Raw genomic sequence first — 12,176 nt, 5'->3', positions numbered from 1 at the left:
ATTTATATTACATTTTCATGTTTTTGAAGTGGTTGTTGATGCCATGATGGAATCCTGCAGTTCATGGAATGGAAAGGTTACTATTTTTAAAGTTGTAGTTAATTTTCATTACAGATCTCTCAAAAAAGATTGTGCAAGTATTAAATTATTTTACAGGAATATTCCCTGTAAGCTGACAGATATCTATCCTTCACTAAGTCCTGTCTGGTACAAGTTAGAAGACTGCTTGGTATTCACTTTGTTAATGTACATATCTTCTAAAATTAGTACTGCTAAAACTGAGAGGTCAAACTTTGTTTCTCAGTTAAGATTTAGCAGAGATTATGATATGGTGCTAAACTACTGAGATGATGAGGAAATCACAACATTGCAAAATACATTTGTTGATATATCTGAGAGCATCATGGATAGGTAAATTCATTCACACCCACTGAAATGAAAAAGCATAAACAAAAAAATCAGGCGCTGTTTTTCTAAAGTGTACGTAAAAGAGGTCATTTTGATTCATGTTGAAGGTAGCAAATGGAATATAAGAAATTATTTCTTCCTTAGAACCTCACATTTTCGGAGAATTCAATAGAGACAGTGACAGATATTACTCAGATACTAACAACATCACAAAGAAATTTAGAGTCTGAAACTACTGTGTGCTAGATATAATGACTACATACTTGCCTTTAAATCTAGAAATATTCCCAGACATTGGAACCTGATTGTCTATACTATTAATTTTTTTTAATGATTCCTGATAGAGATTTGGTCCAAATAATCTGCTAATCTGACAAAGAACTGCAGATCTGAATACAAATCTGGAACATGCACAGGGAACTACTTCCAGTGGGTTGTTTGCATGCAACTAAAGTGTTTTTGAGGGCAAGACAAGTTAAAAGTACAAACATAGTATTTCATGTCAGCTGGCCTCCATGAATTGCAGCCATAATGACTGCTTGGCAGAAAGCTGAAACTTTTTAATATGCATAGGAAGTCGACTAATATTGTACACAAAATTTATATATCCTGACTTACATCAGAAATAGTGTGGTCAGCGGGAGCAGGGCAGGGATCATCTTGTGCTCGGCACTGGTGAGGCCACACTTCAAATTCTGTATCCAGTTCTGGGCTTCTCACTGCACGAGCTGGACCTCTGTGTCCAGAGAATGGCAATGGAGCTGATGAAAGGTCTGTAATATAAATGCTATGAAGAGAGCCTCAGGGAGCTGAGGGGTCTTTATCCTGGAGAAAAGGAGGCTCAGGGGAGACCTTGTCACTCTCTGCAACTGCCTCAAAGGAGGGTGTAGCCAGGTGGGGGTCAGTCCCTTTTCCCAGGCAACAAGTGACAGGACAAGGGGAAATGGCATCAAGTTGTGCCAATGGAGGTTTGGGCTGGATAGAAGAGAAGTTTTTTCCACTGAATAAGTGGTTAAGCATTGGACTAGGCTCCTCAGTGAGTGGTGAAATAACCATTCCTGGAGGCGTTCATAAAATGAGTGCATGTGGCATTTCCAGACCTGGCTTAGTGGGCATGGTGGTATTTGATCAAAGGCTGGATTTGATGATCTTGGAGATCTTTCCAACCTTAATGATTCTATGATTCCATGAATATAACCTTCCTATGTGTCCAAATGGTTATTTGGTGAAATGTCTCTCAACAGTTACAAGGGTAGGACAGAAAACTGAATTTTAAGTGTCCATGTTTGGCTTTTGTTTCTTCCTCCAGTGTACTCAAGGAAAGTATTTTTAATTCTATAGCTGCAGAAATGGGGGTGAAGAGCAAGGGACTATTTTTTGAACCTAATGTCTATTACTGCTATATGACATTTTTCTGCATGCCAAAGGAATGGGATTAAGGGAGGGGATTAACCTCAGAGCATAAAGTAATCTAATACGATTGAACTAATAATCCAATTACAGAATGTGCTGTGCACTGCTCAAGACACTCTTGGTGAACACAGCATGCACGCATATCTTCATCACAAAAACTGTGTCAGTACTTACAATATCACTTATTTGCAGCCTAGTCTACTATTAAAATATTCTTATTTTCCCCTAAAAATCCTTTGGGTATTATGAACATTCCACATTGCCCACTGTAAAAAGAAAAACAAGACCCTAATGAATCCTATCTAATTTTAGTCACACATACATTTAGTCACACATGTCACACACATACATTATAAGCATAAACCTTTTCAACATTGAAGTGAACAAAATGTTAAAAGGAGCTGAGCATATCCAGCTTCTTTAAAAATTGTTTCAAACACCAAAATAATGTTCTAGAGAGACCCAATGCTTATTTGTATTTATGTAAGGAAAATCTGACAAATTTCTTTAAGCAGAAAATTACATTTTCCTGGAAAACCTACTTATTAAGTATGCATCCTGTTAAACAAAACAACAGGAAAGGCTGTGGCAAATTATAAATTTATAATATGTGAAAAAGTGTTGGTCAGTGCAGGGTGGATATAACTGGATCTGGGCTTCATTACCTACACCACTATATCTCTAGAAGATGAGTTTTATGATATTTTGCAAAGAGAAAAAGATTTGGGATTAGTTTTTATTTTGGCTTTTTATGATTTATTAAGATCTTTTCTTTCAGATTAACATTAAAGATAAAATTGCATGCAGTCTCAAATGCCAGTTGAAAATCATGGTATCATGAAACAAGACAGTGAAATTCAGGGAACTAAAAGAAAATGTTTGTCCTACAACATTAGGTGAGCTGGTGATTTTTAAAGAATCCCAACCTGATGTAGTAGCTGACATATGCCAGAGGACGTGTCATTTAACCCATATTAAGTAATTAAGATAACCATCAAGGAGCTTTGCTTTCAATCAGATTACTTAAAAGGTTTAACTCTTTCTCAGTGAAGTCAAAACTTCCAATAATATCATCTTTGAATTAAAAAACCTCACTCAATTCAAACTCCTAAAGAATATAACAGGTTGTCTGACACTGACTAACAATTTTGTTAAGTAACTTCATACTTCAGCTGGGCAATGTGAAATAGAAAAATGCCTTTAAAATAATGCAGAGTATAACCCAAATTCTGTATTAGAAATATTAACAGTTTAGCTTGCTGAAATAAAACAGTATGTAGAAAGATTACAAACCCAAGACCTTGTGATAAATTCAAACCAAATGCCAAACAAAGAAATAAAAAGGGAAGTTTTGATTTTGGCTATTCATTGCAATTTCTTCATTTGTAGTCTAGTTTTATACTTTTATTTTGATGTTTGACTGTATCTTGAGATAGCCAAAATAAGAATAGCCATGCATGTGAAAAGCATAGCACTGTCAAAAGAAAAAGAGTAACAAAACCAAGAAAAAAGCTGTATTTGAATATGAATACTGGAAGAAGTTAGGTAACAGTTTCTACCTTAGTGAACAGCTGTCACTGAGAGTCAATCATAGATAACTGACTCCCAAGAAAAAGCTGATTTTGACACCTGGTTTCTTGCAGGTCAAGAAGCTGGCAGTTAGCAAAAGTAATCAAAGAAAACCCAGAATTTAACAAGACAGTGAGCAGCTGCCACTGAGACTTATGACTTCTTAAGTAAGATTGGAGATAAACAAAATATCATGATACCTCAAAGAAGTAGAGCAATTGCTGAATTAAGTGACAAAGAACTGGGAAAATTACAGAAAATTATCAGAACAACAAACATGGGAACACACAGAAAAAATAAAAGCTAAATGCACTTCTAAGTTACATGATTTCCAAGTTCTCCAGACTCATAGGACATTTAGGGAACAGAGGAAAGAACTTGTTTACAGGGATTATTCATCACTGGTGAGCAGATGGTCTTCCGTCCACTAGCTGCTCAATTATCCACACCCCAGAGCGATAGCCTGGACAATAGAGTCAACATCCATGTGTGCATTCAAAGTTGAGTGAACTAAAGAAAGGTTTAGCTTTGAAAGACTGAGGCATTCCACCTCTTGTTGATCACAACCCCCTTAATTAAAGGGGTGTATAAGTTAATTCTGGATGGTTAAAATGCTATTTCCTGCAAAAATAACCCTTTTGCCTTGGAAAGATTTTCCAGAAACACTATTTTACATGAGTCCTTACTTAGATGTGTAAGTATAAAAATAATTAGATTCACACTTCATTCTTAGAATTAGATAGAAAGATCTTTTGAAACAGAAATTGAGTTATGATCTTTGTACTTAAAGAAGACAGCTCCTAGTATTCAGACATTATTAACCATAGCATTGACAATATCTCAAGAACATTTATGTGTAATCACCTTCTCATCAACATGCACAGCAGCTTGGATTTTAATTCCAATCAATCATGAAATCACTTAATGAAAATTAAATGTTGAACTCTTGAGTTTTTCTTAATCTTCAAGTCCCTTAGTGACTTACTTTCCCCATGTTTAGCTTACTTCTCTGGGCAAAACTTTGCTTATATGTATACCATCTATGTGCCAGGTTGTGAACAGATGAATTTCCAAGCTTGCTTCTTTCTCTCTCCTGCTGCTATTTACCCCTCCTTTTTTTGTTTGTGTATTTGTTTTGGGTTTTTTGTGTTTTTTCTGGGTTTTTTTGTTTGTTTTTGTTTTTGTTTTTTGGTGGTTTTTCTTTTTTTTTGTTTTTGTTTTTGTTTTGGTTGGTTTGGTTTGGTTGGTTTGGTTTGGTTTGGGTTTTTTTGGTTTGGTTTGGTTTTTGGTTTTTTTCTGATTAACCTATTCATCCTATTTATCTCATGGCTAGCTAGAACAAATATGTTTCATATGACTTAAGAATCATTCATGCAGTTTCTGGATAGATAAGAAGTGAAATCACTTGGAAACAGGTCTAACTTCCTAGTATCACTGCAACCAAATTGGCTGTTTGAGTCACAGAGTGAGACCCTGTGGACTACAGAAATGGTAGTGCAAAAGACTATAATATGACTGATGCTTTTCTTTTCCAACCAAAGCCTCTATTAGTCAAAAACCTTGTTACTGTGAAAACAAACTGCTTTTGTGCAACATCTCTGATCATCAATAGGGCCCCAAGACAGTACCAGAAAAAGACAGATATATACTCTTTAAAACCTGAAGTTGATTCTGTACAACTATTTCTTACATGTAGTCACTGTTATATAACTTTACGGTACTCTCTATCTTGCTAGCATGGTGGTGAAACTGGAACTAGAAATTAAAAATTTACAACTTTAAGAAAATCAGGTGCACTAAAAAAGCCTGCTCACCCAAAAGCGTATGCACAGACCTAGTAACAAATACAAATCCTGTATTTTCCCCTAGATACAGAAGGAAAAGTATTTATTTGCAATGGAAACAAACATTTCTGAATTACTGCTAACCTCCTGAACTCATGTCAAAGAAATTACAGCCATAAAAGAACACCTGCACATTTAAGGATTCCAGTGAGTAAGGAAATTTTCCACTCAGCAGTGTGTGGGAGAGAAGTATCTTTATTTTACCAAAGTTTTGATCAGAAATACTGTTTTCTTTGTTAATATTTACAGAGTTCAACATGCAAACATAAACATGCTGAAAAAAGCCAACGGAAACAGTTTTACAACCATATCTGATCAGAAACAAAACACACTATAAATCATCATAATCACAGAAAAAAAAGTTTCCATTGAGCTTTAGATATCTCTTATTATTTTTTAAAATTTTTGTCATCAGGTTGGAGTTTAAAATCTTCTATGTATCCATACATAATAAATACATAAAAAGGTGGCATCACTGAGGGAAGATTTTCTACCTCTGTGTCTTCTGAAAGGACCAAATAATTTGGAAAGAAATAATTACTAATAAATTAAAATAATCTGCTCAGCATAAGTTTATTTAAACTTATTTATAGGATGACTAAATATAATAAAAGACACTTTTCTGTTTCCTATTCCTCACAATTCATAGTATTTCAATTAGAACTCTTAGAAATACTTAATGAAGAGATTAAGTAGTAACTACAACTTAAGACATGGAGATTTTTACCTTATACACAAAAATTCGATATGTAGAATAATACCATAATATACTGTTCCTTTTTTAATAGGAAACATTGATATTTTATTTAACTTTTTTTAGACCTACAATGAAAAACAAGATTTTGTGTGTAATTCTATGTCTATTCATTAATTTCTCAAAAGACTCTTTAGCTAATCTGCGGCAAAATGTAACAAGAGGTGAACAAAATGCAATGAATGAGATAATTCTTAATGATAGTTAATTTATAATTAGGTTTGCATAACTGAAAATTACTGAATTAAATTCATGCCACTGATAAAGCTCAACATAAATATTCTTATGTCAATTATACCTTGTCAGTATCCTTTAAGACCTAATTAGAAGATCACTTAATTTAAGTTACCTAATAACAATGAACATGTAGTCATTTAGAATAGTTATAGAACCTTATGAATCACATCTGAAATAAGAACTTCACAGGCTAAGGCAAAGGTATACATCCTGACATCAGAGTAAGGGACTGCAGATCATGGCAAGTGGAACTTCAGTGATAAAATTTAATGAAAAGCAGCTGTATTCAGTCTTGAAATGACTTTAGGAATAGATAGTACCCTTTGACAGTGCTGAAAGAGAGGTCTTGCATCCTCACTTTTCCCTGTTCCTCTTTTGATTTCGTTCCATCCTTCCCACCCTCAGTAATGGAGTTTCCACAACATATCTCAGTGCCTAGAATAAAACATCCATACAATCTCAAGATTAAACATTTAATGAGTTAAACAGTTTCTTGTTTTCCCAAGATACTTTTCTGACATTTTAGTGAGGGAAATAAAAACAAGTTAGGGGATTTCCCATTCCTGCTCTGAAAAGTATTTACTCTTGTTGTCAAAGTTGTTAATATGTCTATATCCATTTCACACAATGTCTCATTAATGTATTTTAAAAACCCACACTCTTTATTCATTAACTCATAGCCTGTATCAAAGTTCCAGGATCTCTTAATATCTTTAAGATTATTAATTAAGGCAAAAGACTTTGGTTTAATGAGTGTAAGAAAAGAAACCTGGAGATTTAGAGAAATTTGTTATTTGAAGAAGCAATCCTGAAAGTACTATTGGGAACTAGATAACAGCAAAACATTCAACTCTGTCAAGTAAAATGCACACCAGAAAAGTCACTGTAATGTGGCCATTTTGGGACAAGGAAGTAATGGGTCCAACTGAGCTGAACTTTGAGATGATAGTGTATTCCCTATCAGATGACTCTTTCAAAATGACAAATTTCACCTCTCTTAAGCAGATGCCTATGGCTGAACTTGTAGCTGAGCTCAATGGCCTCTTTATAGTCAATGAAGAGAACAGGGTCTTAAAGAAGGCGACTCATCTTGCCTGTTTTAAAAAAGACAAATTTTGCCAACAAATGCCTGTTTCTTACTGACTATGAACAAAGAGCCTAGGCAAGCTGCTGTAAGTACCCGTATTTTGAAGAACTGCAATCACAGGAATAAGTGGGAAGGCATTGAGAGTAAAAATAATAATATCAGGGAGAGGGAAAAAGAAAAATAAAGGGCATAGTAACTAAGTCTCATGACAGACAATTGCAAACACCCCACTGCCATGGCCAGGGATACCTTTCACTAGACCAGGTTGGTCAGAGTTCCATCCAACCTGGCTTTAAACACTTCCAGTGATGGGCCATCTGAACTTCTCTGAGCAACACAATCCAGTGTCTTACCACTCTCACAGTAAAGATTTTTTTCCTAAAAGCTAGTCTAAACCTGCTGTCTATCAGTCTGAAACCATATCCCCTTCTTCTGTCACTCTATGCTCTAGTAAATAGCTGCTCTCCATCTTATAGGGTCTCCTCAGGTACTGGAAGGACACAGTCAGGTAGCCCTGAAGCCTTTTGTCCTCCAAGCTGAACAATCCCATTTCTCTCAGCCTTTCCTCATAGCAGAGGTGCTCCAGTCCTCTAAACCAATTGTATCCCCTCCTCTGGGCTCTCTCCAGCAGGTCCCTGTCCCTCCTGTGCGGGGAGCCCAGGGCTGGATGCAGTGCTCCAGGTGGGTCTCAGCAGAGCAGAGCAGAGGGGCAGAATCCCCTCCCTGCCCTGCTGCCCACGGGGCTCTGGATGCAGCCCAGGACACGTTTGGCTCTCTGGGCTGTGAGTGCCATGGCTGGGCCATGTGCAGCCTCTCACCCACAGCACCCCCAAGCCCTTCTGGGCAGGGCTGCTCTTGGTTCTGTCTCACCATCTCTTCATCTCCCCGTCTTTTCTTAACAATTTAACATCCAAATGTTACCTGTCAGTCACACAGCCATGTACTGCAGAGACATTTCCTGTCATAGACTTCTCAAACTTTTCTATCTCCTTGTATACGTTCTGAAGAAGTGACACAGAATTTTATGTTTCCTTTCTCCTCACAAAGCAACACAAAGAAGGTTCAACAGAACAAGTACTAGGGAATCACTTTTACGTCATGTTAAGACAACAGAAATGCTTACACTGAAAATATTTTAAGCATCAGCTACACCAAGAATAAAGGCAAGATGATTTCCATCTTTCACCTTTCACTTCCTTCCCCTCTTCCCCTTTTCTAGCTACACCTACTTCTACCAGCCAGAAAATCCTAGAATTTTGCAGCTGTTCTTTCTGCAGGATAATTCTGATTTTGCACAGAGCTCTAGCAGAGTTTGTAATCCTCACTCTGCAAAGACTTGAAACAAGATATTCTGGACTATGATCTGCTCTATATTTGGTAGCATGAATGTATCCCACATAGTTAATCAAGCAACTATGTTAGTATACTTTATATTTCAGTGCATTTGTCATTGTTGCCCATTTGTAAAAACTGGTAGAACAGACATTTCAATAGTGTGTTACAGAACAGTTCAAACATCATGGTGCAAAACTTCATCATGCACAAATCAAGAAGCAACATTAATGTTATTTCACATATTGTACTTGCTAGACTAGAAGTTAAAATAGTTTCAGCAATCAAATTAGACCTATTTATGGTATTTATTCAATAAGAACTTCCTACATTAAAGTACTTATTAAAAAACAAACGCAGAATCATAATCTTATATATAAATAGCCCCATCTTTGCTGGTTGAGTCTACTATATAATTTTAACAGAAGCTTTTTGATGGTGCAAGTACAGTATTTTTAAGAGTAAATGCTCTCAGAAATCATGTTTTTTTGAGTTAATAAACATTAAAAGAATAGAAATGAAAATTGCCTTTGCTTCTCTTTTCTTGTTCAAGAATTTTTTGGCTTTTGACCACTTTTTTTGTGGGTCTTGATAGTGTCTTTATAACATATAATGGCTGTTTGAATCTTGACTAGTGTTTTATTTTGTCTCCTTCTTCCTAAGCAATGTTGAATATTCAACATCTTGTATCAACCTAGTTCAAATACTAGGTTGAAACAAAAGACAACATTTGGCCCTAAAACTCTACCAAATAACGCTGAAGTAATGCACTACATAGATGTGAAGCAAATGTAATTAAACAAGAAGTAAAACAACCTTCCACAAAGAAAGTACAAGAGATTATCAGGCTCCAGACTTCAAAAAATTACTTTCCTTTCACTTATTTATTTTTTCTTTTTTTTTTAAGTGGATCACTAAAATGTTGTGAAAGAAAAAAAATTCTCTACCTTTTGTCTACAGTTAAATCTTGACCTAAAATATTCTCAGCCACTGTACTCATAAATCACAACTTTTATATCAAGAAGTAGATGTTGTAAAATTCATTTAAAGTATCACCATAAATTCTTAATAATTTGACACCTTATCAATATCCTGGTAGATTTTCAATATTTGAGGATGAACAAGTATCTTTTAATTACCATCATCAGAAAATTGTACATCTTTATATGCTTTATCTGCATTAACAAATAATGTGGTGGAATAGAAGCATATTTTTAAAGAAAATGAGTTTTTGCTCAGTGGCTTATATGCATTTAAGGGCTTTCATTGAATTCCAGTTCCAGGATGGTGGATGTTTCAGGTCTGAATACAGCACAGAAACCGGGAATACCATTAGGTAATGTTACTGCAGAATAGTGAGTTTCAGATCATCAACAGTAACAAACATACAAATTATACTCATTTAAAGTGTACTACAGATACATGCAGGTAAAGCTGGAGTGGAGTAGAAAAATGTATGTATGTTTTTGTATGTAAAGTCAAGACCAGTTAAAAAATATAATATATCATATAAGATATTAAAAAATATTCTATCAGAATATTGAGTATTTTGCATATTGCTTGCATCTTCTTGTCTAGATACATGAAGGGGCATTTTTTTGCCATTCTTGTTTATGTAGTGGCAATAGAACAGCTAAATAAACACAGCAGGACTTTCTCCCTTCATTAGCCACATAAAATAGATATCAAATTAGTCAATAACTTTGTCAGTGTGGTTCAATACCCTGATACCTGGCCATTTCCTCTACATAAACTATAAACTCTGCTTTGGATGAGTGTTCCCATGTCTAAAGTAATGTCTTCTTCCTTTCTTACATCATCAGAGTAGCTACACAGAAGTACAAAATGTTTTGAGGCCAAACCCACTACAGATGCCCTTCTCCTGTCATTTTCCTGCTTTTGTACAATGCTCCATCTTTTCTTCACAAAAAAAGAATTACACAAAACCCTTTACAAGGACAACTCAAATGTTGTGTCATGTACACACTTTGTCTTCAAATCTATAAATATTTTCCGTGCTTGACAATATGCAAATACTCTCAACTTAACATAAAGTGATTTTTAAATAGAAACATTTTTAAGGTCTCATGAGAGTACATTGGCGTTATTTCCCTGCACGCCTCTTTTCTTTCTTCTTCTATAGACATGAACATGTAGCACAGAATCAGGAAGCCTTCACACTGGTTTTAATTAATTCATTAAACACATAACCTTCAGAAAATACTTCAGCAGAAGTATACAAAAGTAAGTAGTCATCTTTTCAGTGTCTTGGGCTCTTTGCTCTTCTTGGAGGTTCTGAGCTCTCAGCTGCTCTGCAACATGCATACGAGCTCTCTTAGCTTTTAGCATCTTGGATTTCATTTCAGAAGGCTCTGAAATCTGCTGTAGTTGCAAGTCATTCTGATGTGGTACTAAATTTTCAAATGCTAAAATTAAACATCAAGCAATGAAGAGTCAGAAATAGTAATAAACATATTAAAATATGGTAATTTTAAGAACATTGTTTCAAACTGCTTTTCTGTGTTAATGTACACAGAAAAACCTATAGAAAAACCTATAAAGATGTTCAAACTGAAAATCAGGACTAGCTCCATTGAAAAGAACTTAGAGATTTGAACTTGAATGATGCCAAATTTTGCTTAGTTGTGAGAAACGAATTGCTCTGTACAGCTTCCTCTGGAAGGAAGGGGAGTGGACAGGGTGGTGCTGTGCTCTTGTTGCTGGTATCCAGTGAGAGGACAATGTGGGAATAGAACCATAGAATTGTAGAATGGCTTATGTTGGAAGAGACCTTAAAGATCACCTAGTTCCAAGCCTCCTGCCCTGGGCATGGACACCTTCAACTAGACCAGGTTGCTTAAAGTCCCAATCAGCCTGGACTTGAGCACCTTCAGGGATGGTGCATCCATAACTTCTCTGGGCAGCTCATTCAGGTACCAGCCTCACAGTAAAGAATATATTCCCAATATCTAACCTAAACCTACTCTCCATCGGTTTGAAGCCACTGCCCCTTGTCCTGTCTTGTCCAACTCCATGTGGTCTTGGGTAACCCAAAACATGATTGTATTGCTTAACTATCTGTGCCCCAAAAAACCCTTACTGTTTCTTTATGATCCAGCGCCGCAGCCAGAATGGGAATCCTGAGGTGGGGGAAGAGGGGTATTGTTTACATCCCTTTTTAATGTGGAGACTGGAAGCAGGGAGTGCTCTCTTTTGTGGAAGCATTGGTAGAAGGCGAAGGCTCTGCTTTGGAGTGGGTTGCTTCAGGTGGTTGGGGTTCTTTTTCTGGGCTTGCAACAGCAGCCACTCAGAAAAGTCTATTTCACAAACAAAAACTATTTGGGGGTGAATTTTTCAAACCCTATGGGCAGCATGGAGCTTGAGTCAGTCTCTGGGGCCAGGTCAGTGCCAACAGGCCAGTTCTTTCCCCTGGACACACCAGCTGCTTGGCAGACAGCAGCACCAAGCTGCTGGTGCACGTGGCAGGAGGAGGCAGCGGGTGGCAGAGCTGGCCCCACACAAGCCAGGAAGT

The 12,176-nt window shown here is 36.4% G+C and overlaps 1 long non-coding RNA gene across 7 annotated transcripts in view; it reads right to left on the bottom strand.

Annotated features, from left to right (window-relative positions):
* Positions 1-5,413: 5,413 nt before the first annotated feature.
* LOC143692095 (uncharacterized) overlaps positions 5,414-12,176 on the bottom strand; it is a 46,265-nt gene continuing 39,502 nt past the window's right edge. For all 7 annotated transcript variants that reach the window (XR_013179957.1, XR_013179958.1, XR_013179954.1 and 4 more), the window contains one exon: positions 5,414-11,070. This is a non-coding gene — a long non-coding RNA (uncharacterized LOC143692095). The remainder of the gene's footprint in view (positions 11,071-12,176) is intronic.

The sequence above is a fragment of the Agelaius phoeniceus genome, chromosome Z (assembly GCF_051311805.1).
Source record: "Agelaius phoeniceus isolate bAgePho1 chromosome Z, bAgePho1.hap1, whole genome shotgun sequence".
NCBI lineage: Eukaryota > Metazoa > Chordata > Aves > Passeriformes > Icteridae > Agelaius > Agelaius phoeniceus.
The sequence above is the reverse complement of the archived record's forward strand: the minus strand, read 5'-3'. Positions and strand labels throughout refer to the sequence as shown.